Raw genomic sequence first — 14,065 nt, forward strand, 5'->3', positions numbered from 1 at the left:
TTACTTAGGAAAGTACATAACTGCTACAACACTCTTAAGTAAACGAGAGTCTGATCTTTAGAATAGAGCAATACTCATGCATGACTCCCACACAGGAAATGTGTTAATTCTCAAAATCCGAATAAAGTCCCTGACCTTTACTAGGTCCAATAATTAGACTATGTAAAATCTTTTTCCAATAACTTTTGCTTCTCAAAAGATATCAGTAAAAAACAAATAGGTAAGAAATACACTGGGTGAAAATATTCACTGTACTTAGAGCTAACAAAGGACTCATATCCATAAAGAACTATAACTGAAAAACAGGATAGCATTAAGTTCATGCAATTTGTTGGATATTGATTTTACTCAATGAAACTGTAAAAACATAAGACAAAAAAACAATGAAAAAAGGTAAAAGGTTCAATAGACACCTCACAAATGAAGATATACAAATGTCTAATAAGCACGTGAAAAGATACTCAGCTTCATTAATCATCAAGAAAATGTAAAATAAGACCACAGTGAGATACGACTGTATGCCCACCAGAAGGGCTAAAATTTAAAAGACTGACAATTCTAAGTGACGGTGAGGATTAGAGCAACTAGAACTCACATATATTGCTGGTGGGAATATGAAATAGTACAACCACTTTGGAAAACAGATGGCAGTTTCTTAAAAAGTTAAGCATACGCTTACCATCAGACCCAGCAGAAAAGGAAAATCTACCCTACACAAAGACTTGTTGACAAATATTCTTAACAATTTAATTCATGATAGCCAAAACTGGAAACTACCTGAATGCCAAAAGTGAATGAATAAGCAAATTGTAGTATACCCAAACACTAAAATAATACTGAGCAATAGAGAACAAATTAATAAGAAGATGGGAAGGAGAAGTAGAGAGGGAAGAGGGGGAAGGAGAGCAAAAGCAAGGGAGAAAACAAATGACTCTTAGATATATCACAGTGAAACTCCAGCACATCAAATATCTTAAAAGCAGTCAGAGAGAAAAGATTGACTACTTACAATAATAATTAGCCTGACAGCAGACATCACAGGGACAACAATGGAACCAGAAAACAGTAGATTATTACAGGAACAACAGTGCAGAACTCCACATACAAGTAATCCATTGTTCAAGAAAAAGTATCTTTAAAGGCACACAAAAAATGAGGCTACCACCATCACATAAGCACTAATAGAACTTCTAGAAGATGCACCTCAGAAAGAAAATTATCCCAGAAGCAAGCTTCAATATACAAGAAGGAATGGTGAGCAAATTAAATCTATGCAGACAAGAATTATATAAAGCATTAATAATAATGTCAAGTTGGGGGAAGATAAAAATGAGAAAGATATACAAGAGAACAGGTACCAAAATATTAATGGTAATTGTTCTTGGGCTGAATTTCAGATAAGTTTTACTTTCTTCTTCATGCTTGTCTTTATTGTCTATTTTTTAAAAATGACTTTCTGTCCTTTTACAATATTACTTGGCTTTAAGGATTAGTTTAAACTGAGGGAAAAAAAATGAAGTAAAATTGAAACAAAGTCAAATATCAGATTTTCAAACTCCCAGAACAGCAACCTATCAGTGCTACTATTAGATTTTTTTTTTTACAAACTTTAAAGCTTAATTTTAAAAGACATTAAAGCCACAATTTAATCATTCACTCAAAGATTTACCAAGGATTTGCTATGTGCCAGGCACTGTAGCAGATCCTGAATTTACAGGATAAAAAAAAATAAAGTCACCATAATACTGGATTTATAAATCATCTCTTATAATTTTATAAGATACCTTCATGGAAAGCATTTTGCCAAGAGTCCACACATAAAGTGTGGTTACTCTTTTGGTAGAGAATATTATCATTACTGTAACGGCCAAAAATAATTTCACTTATGAGTTAAAGGCCATCTACTTTGCCCAGTGGCTCTATTTTTTAAAAATGCACAAATATGACGATTTTACACATGAAATTAATTTAGTATACTTGCTAAATTCACACCTTAACTTGAAAATCTAGCAGTTTGTATAATAATTCTCATCCCCCCATGATAACAAGAAAACTGCAGTTATGAGTGCCAACTGGGGGGCAAAGTACAGAAGGAGCCTGAACTCAGTTTTTGTCACATTGTACTTGGTGGCCCTTGGGTAGACTTCACAAGTATCAAATGCTCAGGGCACAGCATTTTAATAATGTATCAGCTGCCCACTTTTGCTCAAAGTATCCATTTGGCAAAGCACTGTTAACTTATTTAAAACAGGGCACGAGTATAATTAAAAAGCCAAGTTCTCCACTTTAAAATAAACATTTTCTGGGGGCTTCTTAATTAAAAACAAAAGCTGCACAACCATAAAAGTACTGGAGGGAAAACAGTCTCTCAAGTAATGTGAATAGAAACCTTTGGCTCTGATCTTCCTAGACACGTGCAACTGGTTAACAAGGCAGCAGCCATGCCTCTGAAGCCGTGAATGGAGCAGAGGGCAAGAGGACTCCGAGCAGGTAACACTTTAGTAGAACACTATCTTAAAAAGGCAAAAAAAAAGTTGTTGATCCACCACTTAGTATTCAACATCCAAGTTTGGAGATACCTTCATTTAATCAAATGCACCAAACAACAGAAGAGAGATAAATAGTTTTTTTGTGGACAAAAAACTAAAATCCCATTCTCTCCCCTCCCAGGCATATGGTGATCAACAGACAGAAAACCTGGGCATCAAAGTCAGAAAGGACTTAAATGGCTTTATAGTTTTATACGGATACTTCTCATCAGTGGCAGCTTCAATTAAAGATGAAATTGCATTTCTCAAAAAATAAGCTGTTTTCTGTAAGCAAGGCCATTTACAAAGGGTTTGTTTAAAAATACCTAGTTCGTCATGATTTCAAAACATTAGGCAAATACTTACAAATCCATAAAATTTCCCTCATCCTCTGGGAAAATTATGGTGCCATTTTTCCTTAGAGTAGTCGGCATGCAAAAAGTAGGTTCTTGTCTTTTCTCTGGGATTCTTTAACTTTCTCCGGGGTGGAAGAGTTTGTTGGGTTTTTTTTTTTTGTTTTTTGTTTTTATGTCAATCACAAGTGTTTTCTCAGAAATATATAGCATTTTCCAAATGAATTAAACTCTTATGTGCTGTCCAATGAATAATAGAGTATGGATTCCACTTTTTAAAAATAACTAACACTTTCAACACTATAATTATTTTTTATCTCGTAAAAACCATTATTTCCTTGGGCAATTTCTTTAATGAAAAGCAAAACAAACAAAACCATTCATCCAGGTTCCTTTCAGTCTCAAGATAGGGGCAATAACCCAACAAGAAAGTAGTTTAGGATGGATCATTTTAAAGCCTTCTTGGTAAATTTGGTTACAGAGTAGCATCTGTATTCTATTATAACCCAAGGAATTAAATCCCCGTAGAAGTTTAAGGAATATTATTGATATGAAAATGGGTATCATACACTTAACTGAGGATTCCCTCCATAACAGAGCTCCTTCTAAGTGAAACACCACACCCCAACTGGGGCCGGCGGGGGGACAGCGCAGTGGATGGAGTCTGTGACCCTATATGGCACAGTTCCACCGACAAGTATTTCAAGTTTCCCAGTCCACATGATGCAAAAAAATCCAAGTTTGAAATTGTGGCAGGTTCTGGACTAAGAAGACTCACTATCTCCACCAACAATTCCCCCAGTAAATCCGACAGAGCCCAATACTGTGTCTATTTACTTTACCCAGAAGCAGCTTTTATTAGCCAGGCATTCTAAAAACACAAACGTTTCATTTTGCTTGGAGTAACTCCAATCTTGGTGCCTTTGCTGCAGAACGATGCTGCAGGAATATAAAGTGAGTCGTGTGGATGCTGTTCCCAACATATCAAGTGCTTCACGGGGAACCATCGCACTGGAAGACCAACCCATCAGAAAGGCTGGGAAGTCCCTGGAATTAGGGAAGACGGCCAAAGATGGGAGACTTCAGAAGGTCCCTGCCAGAGCCTAACAATGAAGGCAACTTTCAAGGCAACTCCCCCAAAACTCTCAGGACCAAAAAAAGCCATTCTTTCTCCTCTTAGTGAACAGAATGAATAAGAAAAGCAAGACAATGCGGGAAAGATGTTCTGGAATGGGCTTGGCAAACCACCACGTGCAGACCACATTAAACACAACCCCGTGCTAGGCTGGGGTGAGCTCTCAGAATCAGACGCCTGTTGGGGGGAGGACGTGGGGGCCACAGGGGGCACGGCTCAGGGACACGTGGAGGCAGGAGTGCAACCCGAGTTCACTGCAGCCCCAGGGCTGAGCCAAATTTGGGAAACTAACAAGGAGACCTGCATTAACAACAATAATAAAATGAAACAGCCCAGAGGCACCACTGTACTCGAGAGTTGAAAGAGAGAGAAGCTAACACTGCTAAACAGTTCCAGATGAGAGGCCATTTCTCCCCACATCTTAACAAGCTAACCTGATACCAGGATCCCCGTTTCTTTGTCAGCCTCACTCTCCTTTCTGGGGACCCTGCCCAGACCCCCGCAGGGTCGTAGACTCATTACGGAGAAGTCATATTATTATTTTTCCCCTTTAAATAAAGCACATGCACACAGGGTCACACATCTAAAGTTTCCGGAACTTAAATCGTAAAACAACCATCAGAAGTTGTTTTGTTGCTCACCATGAAAATCTGTGCCCTTGCTTTAAAAAAAAGAAAAGAAAGAAATAAGGGGTGGGGGAAACTTTGTTCTCTATAAAGGAAGGCGGTAAAGACAGACAAAATCTAACTTGGGTGGAAGGTGTGTTCCTCTTTGTCACACAGGTCCAAGGCCGACCGGGGACCCAGCTTCCCGCAAAAGCGAGCTGCGGGCACCTGGCAGCGGGGACACCTCACCAGCGGTCACCTCGGCCGGCGACCAGCTTCAGGGGCTGAGAATGTGGCCTGAGGTCAGGAAGCGCCCAGCGCTGTCACCGGGTAGGGTGGGCTGGAAGGAAGCGGGGGGAAGGGCACGGGGCGAGAGCGGGGGGAGCTATGGGAGGTGAAGGGCGCAGAGGGAGATCCCGGAGGTGAGAAGAGGCGTGCAAGGTTGCCGCGGGAGTCCGGAGGATCCCCGCTCCGCGCTATTGTTGCGGCCGCAGCTCCCGGCCGACCCGCGAACCTCCAGCTTTAGTAAAAGACCAGCCGCCGTCCTCCCCCACCCCCCGCCTCCCCCCAGCAGGACACCCGCGGGGCCACACACACGCCTCCAGCCTCCGCTCCGCTCTCTCTCCCCACCCGGCGAGCGCCCGGACTCTCACAAGTTGCTGCTCCCGCCCCATCCAGGACCCCGGCCCGGCCCCCACCCTCCCGCGCGGCGCTCATTGTTCCCTGGGCCGCTCCTACCTCCACGGCGGCGGCTCCCGGGAGGCTCCGGCTCCCACTCCCGGCCTCCCGGCTCAGCAGCTCCCGAGCCCTGGGGCTGCCGAGGGCCGCGGTGGCTGCGGGCCGGGACCCGGCCGGGGCTGCGGCTGAGGCTCCGGCGCGCGGCTATTAATACCCGTGGGCGGCGGCGGCTGCAGCTCGCGTCTCCGGGCGCGCACAGGGAGCTGGCAGTGGCCGGCCGAGGTCCGAGCCATCAAAGGTGGCGCGGGGAGGAGGGGAGGGCGGAGCAGGCGGCGGGCTCCGGGGAGGCGGGGTGGGTGGGGATCAGGCTCAGGGTCGCCATGTCCGGCCCGACGCCCGGGCCAACACCATTTGCACGGGGAGGAACGGCGCAAAGCGGGTGGCCGCAGCGTCCCCGCCCGGCGCCGAAGCCGAGCGCCCGCAACCGCCGAGTCCGCTCCGGACCCGCCGCCTCCAAGCGGGAAGTGAAGGCGGTGGCGGCGCCCCAGCCCCTCCCAACGCTGGGCCGGCCCCCGGTGGAGGGGTGTAGTCCTGGGGAAGTGGAATCTGAGCTGCGGGGACAGCAGGAGAGCTACAGCCCCCTCCAGCGTTCGCGGCCCGACCTGCGCGCCACTGCGCCCGCCCCTGCCGACTCCACCCCTGGGGCTGGTCGCACCGGGCAGGTGCCGGGAGGGGCAGCCGGGGTGGGGGTGGCGGTGAGGGCTGCAGTTTGCCCTCCCAGAGAGCGCCCATGCGCCGCCCGGGTGAGAGCACTTCTGATCGGTACCTTCCGCGGCCGAAGCCCGTCCCTCGTGCTGCGCCACTGAACGGAGCGCGGGAAGCGCTGGGGAGAGCGCTGCACCACCACCACCAGGGAGAGGCAAACCCTGCTGCCGTGGTTAAAAGCTAAACCAGGAGAGCGGTGGACCGGTTCACCTATAAAACCCAGAGCCTCTGGAGGGTGATCAGGGGCGGGCACTCGGCAGGTCGCTCTTTGGAGGTCAAGCCAGCGGGTGCCCCGCCCGTGTACCCACCTAGGACTTTCACTATGAGGCGGCCTAGGGAGTGGCGCCTCGCAGGGACCCACGAACACGCCGGGGCCACGGGCACAGGCTTCCAGGCGCCACCGTGGGGGTTGAGAGCCTTAATCCCAGAGGGGTTTTAGCCACCTCTGTGCTCCGCGGCACCACCGCCCAGTTGCCACACCCGGGTCCCACACCCCACCCCGGGACAGGAGCACCATCCCCCGAGGAAAGGTGTGGTGGAAGAGGCTCAGAGCTGGTTTGCAGATCTTGTTCCCCTTCGAGGACTTGAAGGAAAGGGGAGCAAGATTCAGGCCAGTGGGGGCGGGGACCTTGGGCGGGACTTAGGGCGGTGGGGAGCGGTGGGAGTGGGGAGCAGGCACTGGGAGCTGCGGCTTTACCTTCTCCTTCCTGAGTCCTGGTGTCGCCCTTTCTTCTAGTCTCTCTAAATCCCTGTATGCAACGCAGGAGAGGCTTTGAGCTGCAGCAGGTCAGAAAGGAGAGCGAGGCTCTGCCAAAGTGCTAAATCCCGAGGCTAGTGGGTTACTCCCCTCTAAAGGAGTTTAAAAAAAAAAAAGCAAGCAGTATAGAAAGATCTCAGGGAAAGCTCACCCGGGACCCTTTCCCGCATTCCCAATCTCAGAGTAAATTTTCCCAAGAGTTTTTACAGTCTTTCAGAAATTTTCTAGGATTATACAAAAGTGTGTATGTAAATCTTTTTACACTAAAGCGATCACCTGTCACAGTGAAATGAAAATTTCTATTCCATAGTTACCACCAACACCTTCCTATGGTGAGGGTGATTTCTGGATTTAGGAAAATGCAGCTCTTGGACTCGGCACTGTCAGTAACCTGAGGAAGCTTACCATACCCGAGGCAAAGAAGAGGGCATGTGCCCCTAGCCCACGTGGTGGGCAGCTTCTCACACGGTTCCTCCTATCCACATACTTATAATCCCCTCATCTTGAGTGTGGCCTGGACGTAAGGACTCACTTCTAATGAACAGCCTGTAGCAAAAATGATGGGCTGTCGCTTCCATGATAGTTGACAAAAGACTACGACCTTGTCTTGCTAGGTACTCTTTCTCTTGCTGGAACTCTTACCCTCTCTTTTTTTTTTTTCCCTTACATGAATATTCATAGCAGCTTTACAGCCAAAATCTGTACCTATCTATCAACAGGTGATGACTAAACTGTGGTATGTCCATATAGTGGATATTCTATCAGCAATAAAAAGGAATGAATTATTGATACATGTTATAACATGGACAAATCTCAAAATAATTATGCTGAGTGAAAGAAACCAGGCAATAAAATAGTCTCTACCGTGTGATTCCATTTAAAGAACAGTCTAGAAATATTCAAATCCAGTGATAGAAAGCAGAACAATGGCTGCCTGGGGGGGGGCAGGAAAGAGCAGGAGGGAGGGGTTACTAAGGGGGCACACGGAAACTTTGGAGGAGAAATACAGGTACACCCTTTTGATTGTGGTGATGGTTTCATAGATGTGTATACATGTTAAAATTGATCAAACTGTGCACTTTAAATATGGGCAGCTTATTGTTTGTATATCAACCAAACTTCAATAAAACTGTTAAAAAATTAAAAACCAAGGGAGGAGGCTTGGCCATGTATCATCTTCTAGCTTGTCCTCTGCATGCACTTGCTCTTGGAGCAAGTTCTAAAAGGAAGTTCTAAGTTCAAGTTATACAAATGACCATGTTACAAATTTGATTAGAATTGCTTTGAAATTTTTAACCCTTAGTTTCAAATCTGTCTCTTTTTTCTACTTACAACATAATAATAGCTAAAGCATATTGAGCATATGATCTGATTTCACTGACACCTCAATCCTATGAAGTAGTAATTATACAACCATTCCCATTTTACATATGACGAAACTAAGGCACAGAGAGGTTTAATAGCTTGACCTAGGTCACACAGCTAGTAGATGGTAGAGAAGGGGATTCAAACCCATGTAGCAACCTTCAGAGACCATGCTCTTAGCTTTAATGCTGTGTTGTACCTCTATATTCATAAATCTATGACAGCTGGAGAAAAGTATTTTTAAAAAGTATATACTTCTTTTAGGATAGAAAATAGAACAAGATTAAAAGTCAGGCAAGACTTTCTGGTCATCTTTTCTTTCCCTTGACTTTTCCCCCCCTCCTACCCCTACCCTGCTGTTTGTGCTGTGTCCATTCACTGTGTGATCTTCTGTGTCTATTTCTTTTTTTGTCTTCTCTTTTTGTTTTTTCTCCTCTAGGATTCACCGGGATTCGACCCTGGGGATCTCTGATGTAGAGAGAGTTTCTCTGTCACCTGCACCACCTCAGTTCCTGGTTTCTGCTGCAATTCACCTTGACTCTCCTTCATCTCTCTTTTGTTGCACCATCATCTTTCTGCGTGACTCATTTCCGCTGGCACTCAGCTAGCCATGTGGCCACTCATGGGGGTACTCGGCTTGCCGTGTGGGCACACTTTCTCTTTTTCACCAGGAGGCCCCAGGGATCAGACCCAGGTCCTCCCATATAGGCGGAAGCCCTAGCACTTGAGCCACGTCTGCTTCCCCTCCCTTGACTTTTAAAAAAGGAATTTAGGGGGAAACCAGAGCAAGGGCATAGACTGTGGACATTTTCAGTCTTACTTGTGGGTCTTGCCTTTTGATCCTCAGGGAATGGAATGATGCATAAGGGGAAGACCTGTCATCTATTGTAGTTACTTACAGGATTTTCATTGTTTAAAAACACATTAAGAGTTGAAGTAGGAATGTGAGGGGAAAGATATATTATGTATTTGTATGCCCATAATCAAAATAAGCAAATCTCCTTGGGCCACTGATCTCATGTATGATGGTTCTTGAAAAATAACTCTAGGGAAGCAGACAGGCCTCAACTGATAGAGCATCAGCCTACCATATGGGAGGGTCTAGCGTTCGATACCCAGGGCATCCTGACCAGTGTGGTGAGTTGGCAGAGATGCCACACGCAAGGGCCATATAAGGACGCCCTCGTGTGGGGGAGCCCCACGTGCAAGGAGTGTGCCCTGCAAGGAGAGCCGCCCCACATGAGAAAAGTGCAGGCCGCCCAGGAGTGGTGCCGCATACACAGAGAGCTGACTCAGCAAGATGATGTAACAGAAAAGAGACACGGTTTCCCAGTGCCACTGAGCGAGCATGCGGACAGAGGAGAATGCACAGCAAGTGGACACAGAGAACAGACAATGGGGTGGGGGGGCGGTAAGGGGAGAGAAATAAATAAAATGAATCTTTAAAAGAAAAATAACTTTTATGCTTACAAATCTTAAGTAGAGTTCTAAATGTTTTTCATAATTATCCCCTTCTTTAAAATTGGACCTACACACATCTTAAGGCAAAAAAACAAATATTCTGTTCCCCACCCCACCCCCAACAGCTGCTGCTGCTGCTGAGAACCCATAAGTCTAATGCATGTTAAAGGATAGTCAGAGAATAAGTTAGAAAATAAATCACCATATTGCCCCTACCTGAATAGGATAAGGGAGACCTAGTCAACATAGCCACCTGCCCACAGCTCTGCGCTTAAGACATGTCTTCCGTATGACAGTCTTCTCTATGTATCTTGGCTAAGGGCAGTTGGTCCTCGTAACACTTAATATACCACCAACTCTATGGAGAAAACATTTTGATGAACTGGAGCTTTTTATCAGCTTCTTTATCCTACTGTATCAGACCAAGAATGCTTAAGTACAACTCTTGAGCCATGAAAAGAAAGTGAATCCTAAATAAAACCACACATTTTCCAGCAAGAGGAGCCTCTGTTCTTTTAGCTCATTAGTAAAAGGGGTAAAGGTAGACAAATGCACAAGTAAATTGGTATTTGGTTGAATTGTTCTTTTTTGTCTCTTCCATACAGATTGAGAATAGTAGGGGAAAGGAACAGTTAAAGACATGTCATTTACAAATTTAAATACCTGTTACATATTCAAAAATAACCTAAATAAGTATGCAATGTCTAATCACAAATTATCTCTAAACAGTTCTTTTTTAACTCAGTAACAGAAATTAGGAGTAACCAAGAGAAACAGGGTTAAATTATAGTAATCTGGAAGCAATTAAATGCCTACAATAGTTATACAATACCAAAAAAAGTTTTTGAGATAAAAATTTTCCTTTCCTGGACATGCTTAGAAATAGAGTAGATAGTTGTGTATTATCATGATGTGGTTTTCCAGGATTGCTCCATAAATCAGGATAGTAAAACTGTTTTTAAAACTGGATAGCAATTAAAGAAAATGGACAAAAGATTTGAACAGACCCTTCATAAAAGATGACACATAAACAGCCAATGAGCGGACTTGGCCCAGTGGTTAGGGCGTCTGCCTACCACATGGGAGGTCCGTGGTTCAAAGCCCAGGCCTCCTTGACCGGTGTGAGCCTCGGCCCATGTGCAGCGTTGATGCACACAAGGAGTGCCATGCCACGCGGGGGTATCTCCGCGTAGGGGAGCCCCACGCGCAAGGAGTGTGCCCCGTAAGGAGAGCCGCCCAGCGCGAAAGAAAGTGCAGCCTGCCCAGGAATGGTGCCGCACACATGGAGAGCTGCACAACAAGATGACACAACAAAAAGAAACACAAGTTCCCGGTGCCACTGATAAGGATAGAAGCAGTCACAGAAGAACACACAGCGAATGGACACAGAGCAGACAACTGGAGCGGGAGCGGGGGTGGGGGGGGGGGTGGTGGAGAGAAATAAAGAAGAAATAAATCTTAAAAAAAAAAAGTGTTCATTATCAGTCAGAGAAATGTTAAACTATGAGACACCACTACATAATCACTAGAATTGCTAACGCTAAGAAGACTACCAACACCAAAGTTTGGTGAGGATGTAGGGTAACCTAAATACACATATTGCTGGCGAGAATGTAAAATAGTAAAAGTACTTTGGAAAAAGTTCTACAGTTTCTTATAGTTAAACAGAGACTTACCATATTACCCAGCAATTCTACTCCTAGGTATTCAGCCAAGAAAAATGAAAATATATGTCCACAAAAAAGCCTGTAGAAGAATGTGCATAGCAGTTTTTTAAATAAATCTTTAAACAAAAAAAGAAAATAGGGTGGAGGAAGCAGCTGTCCAGCAACAGGAGCATGAAGAAGCAAGCTGTGGAATATTCCTACCATTGGCTACTTAATAATAAAAAGGCTACAACATGGTTGAATATTAAAAAACATTGGGCTAAGTGAAAGGAACATTACCTATAAAAAAGTATGTATCACATGAGTCCATTTACATCAAGTTCTATAACAGGCAAAATATGGAGTAAAAATTAGAACGGGGTGTCTGAGGGGCTGGGGAACTGGGGGTTGACTGGGAAGGCACCTGAGAGAATGTTCTGGAGTGATGATCATGTTGCTTATCTTGACAGGGCTTTGGGTTACACTGAGGCATTTGTCAAAGCTTACTGAATATACACTTAAGATTTGTACATTTTATTGTAAATTATCTCAATTCAAAGGAAACTAAACAAATATTGAACTCAAGTTAATGATATTCATGTTGAAGTATTAAGGGGAAGTGTTCCTTAGGAAAAGGTCTGGCTGTTTCTTACAAAGTTAAATATACACTTACTGTCAATTTCCTAAGGCTGCTGTAACAACGTACCATAAACGAGACAGCTTAAAACAACAGAAATGTATTGTCTCCCAGCTCTGGAGGCCCGGAATGTGAAATCTGTGAAAGAATATCCTCCCTAGCCCCTTACTAGCTTCTGGTGGTTGGCCAGCAATCCTGGGCTTCAATCTCTGCCTCAGTTATCCCCTAGTGCTCTCCTGTGTCTTTGTCTGTGTCTCTCTTCTTATAAGGACACCAGTTATACTGGATTAGGGCCCACTCTAATCCAGTCCCACTTTATCTTAACTAATCACATCTTCAAAGACCCTATTTCCAAATAAAGTCACATTCTGAGATATTGGGGGTTAGGACTTCAATATATCCCCTTACACAGTTGAACTCAGAACACTTACCAAATATGGTAATAACCTAGCAATTCTTCTAACTCTTCTGGCCAAATCTTGGAAATAAATTCATCTCCATACTTAAAGAGTTTCCTCATTTTTTACATCTTCGTGGAAATCCATTATATGGTTGCACCATAATTTATTGTCAAAATTACTTCCTGATAGTCATTTAAATTGTTTCCCATCTTGTACTATACCCGTTTCCCATGAATATCATCCATGTCATTTTGCATACACATAAAGACAACCGTAGATAAATTCCTAGAAGCAGAATTGTGGGTCAAAGAATTGTGCATTTCTATTTTTGATAGACATTGTGAAATTGCCTTCCCTGGGGGCTGTTGCAATTTACACTTACACCAGCAATACATGAGAGTTCCTCTTCCTCGCCCCCACTGCTTCACCATAAAGTCCATTATCACACTTAAAGATTTTTGCCAATCAGGTTTAAAAAATGATAACTCGATATATTTTCCTTTGTGGTCCACCAGGAGCATAGAAAAAAGATACGATCTCCTAAGGGCATATGGCTTCACCCTATGAACTTGACCCAATAATTGAGCACTTCTCCCGCCCGTGGGGAGAAATGAGGGGTGAGTGAAGAGATGGGCAGAAAGAGAGGTGGCAGCCCTCCAACCTTGAGAAAAGGGACTCACACTGCTTACATATCCCTCACGGTCATTACCCACCATTTCTAGTTACTCTTTATGAAGAAATGAATGCTTACTATGGGCAAGACATATCTTACAAAATGCAAGAATTGAGGAACTGTGGTGTACAGCTCAAACTTATATAATTGTAGAATGCTTTCTATTGATATTGCTAGATATTTCTTTTTCATGGGTGTTGATGAGCAATTATACCATCATTAGCCATAATTGAACTACCATTTCATAGATTTTGCACTTTCCTTAATTAAGCTACCTCCAACTAAGCTAATTATCCAAAATATTCCATAAAGTTATGTGTCTACACAGGCAACCTTAACCCTATTGGTATTCTTTTCTACCACCTACAAGCACAGAAACATCTTATTTACTCTTTACTATTTCCCCAAAGCCTTTTTTGACTCAAGAACTTTAAATGCGTCTATTTCTAATTTTGTTTGGTTTCTTTCTCTATGAAGTGGAAGACCTAATAAGGAATTTCTAATGCACCTAGTCAGTTCCCCAGGCTCCTTGTTTTCAGAAGCTATCAATCATTACTACTTTTAAAGCATTTCCAAGGAAAGACCTTTCATCTGCTCAATAATTATCCCATTTCAGTATGCATGACCTAATCATTGAAATAACTTACCACCACCTATCACTTCAAAATGATCTCAGTGACTGTCTTGAAATAAATTTGATGCTGATTACTCCCAAATTTTCCTTAAATTGACACAAATTTGTCATCCAAACAGGTTCATATTATATATTAACTTGTAGTGGATATTGCTTTTTTTCCCTATGGCGGAAACACTATATATTACTATTTGTTAAATAAATCAGTTTCCAGACTCGGGTGTGCAAGAAAGATCACTTAAATTAATTTCTATTCTAAACCTTATCCCACATGGCAGGAAAAAACTCCATCTGTCATTGGGGGACCTTACCTCACCCCCTGCCTTGCACCTCTTGCAGGGCATTAGAATCTCAGCATCCCAGGCAGCACCTAGCCCTTGGGGAGACCTTCTGACAAGTGCATCACTGTCCTGAGCTGCGGGTCCAG

At 44.0% G+C, this 14,065-nt stretch overlaps 1 protein-coding gene across 6 annotated transcripts in view; it reads right to left on the reverse strand.

The window, feature by feature from the left end:
* Positions 1-6,251, reverse strand: part of FARP1 (FERM, ARH/RhoGEF and pleckstrin domain protein 1) — a 320,081-nt gene extending 313,830 nt beyond the window's left edge. For 4 of the 6 annotated variants that reach the window (XM_004447777.4, XM_004447776.4, XM_004447775.5 and 1 more), the window contains exon 1: positions 5,360-6,154. The gene's annotated coding sequence lies outside the window, so the exon portion shown is untranslated. Of the gene's footprint in view, positions 1-5,359 lie in introns of all 6 variants that reach the window. The other 2 variants (XM_058276487.2, XM_071208233.1) reach the window with 1 other exon arrangement.
* Between the last annotated feature and the right edge of the window lie 7,814 nt (positions 6,252-14,065).

The sequence above is a fragment of the Dasypus novemcinctus genome, chromosome 15, assembly GCF_030445035.2.
Source record: "Dasypus novemcinctus isolate mDasNov1 chromosome 15, mDasNov1.1.hap2, whole genome shotgun sequence".
In the NCBI taxonomy this organism is placed as follows: domain Eukaryota; kingdom Metazoa; phylum Chordata; class Mammalia; order Cingulata; family Dasypodidae; genus Dasypus; species Dasypus novemcinctus.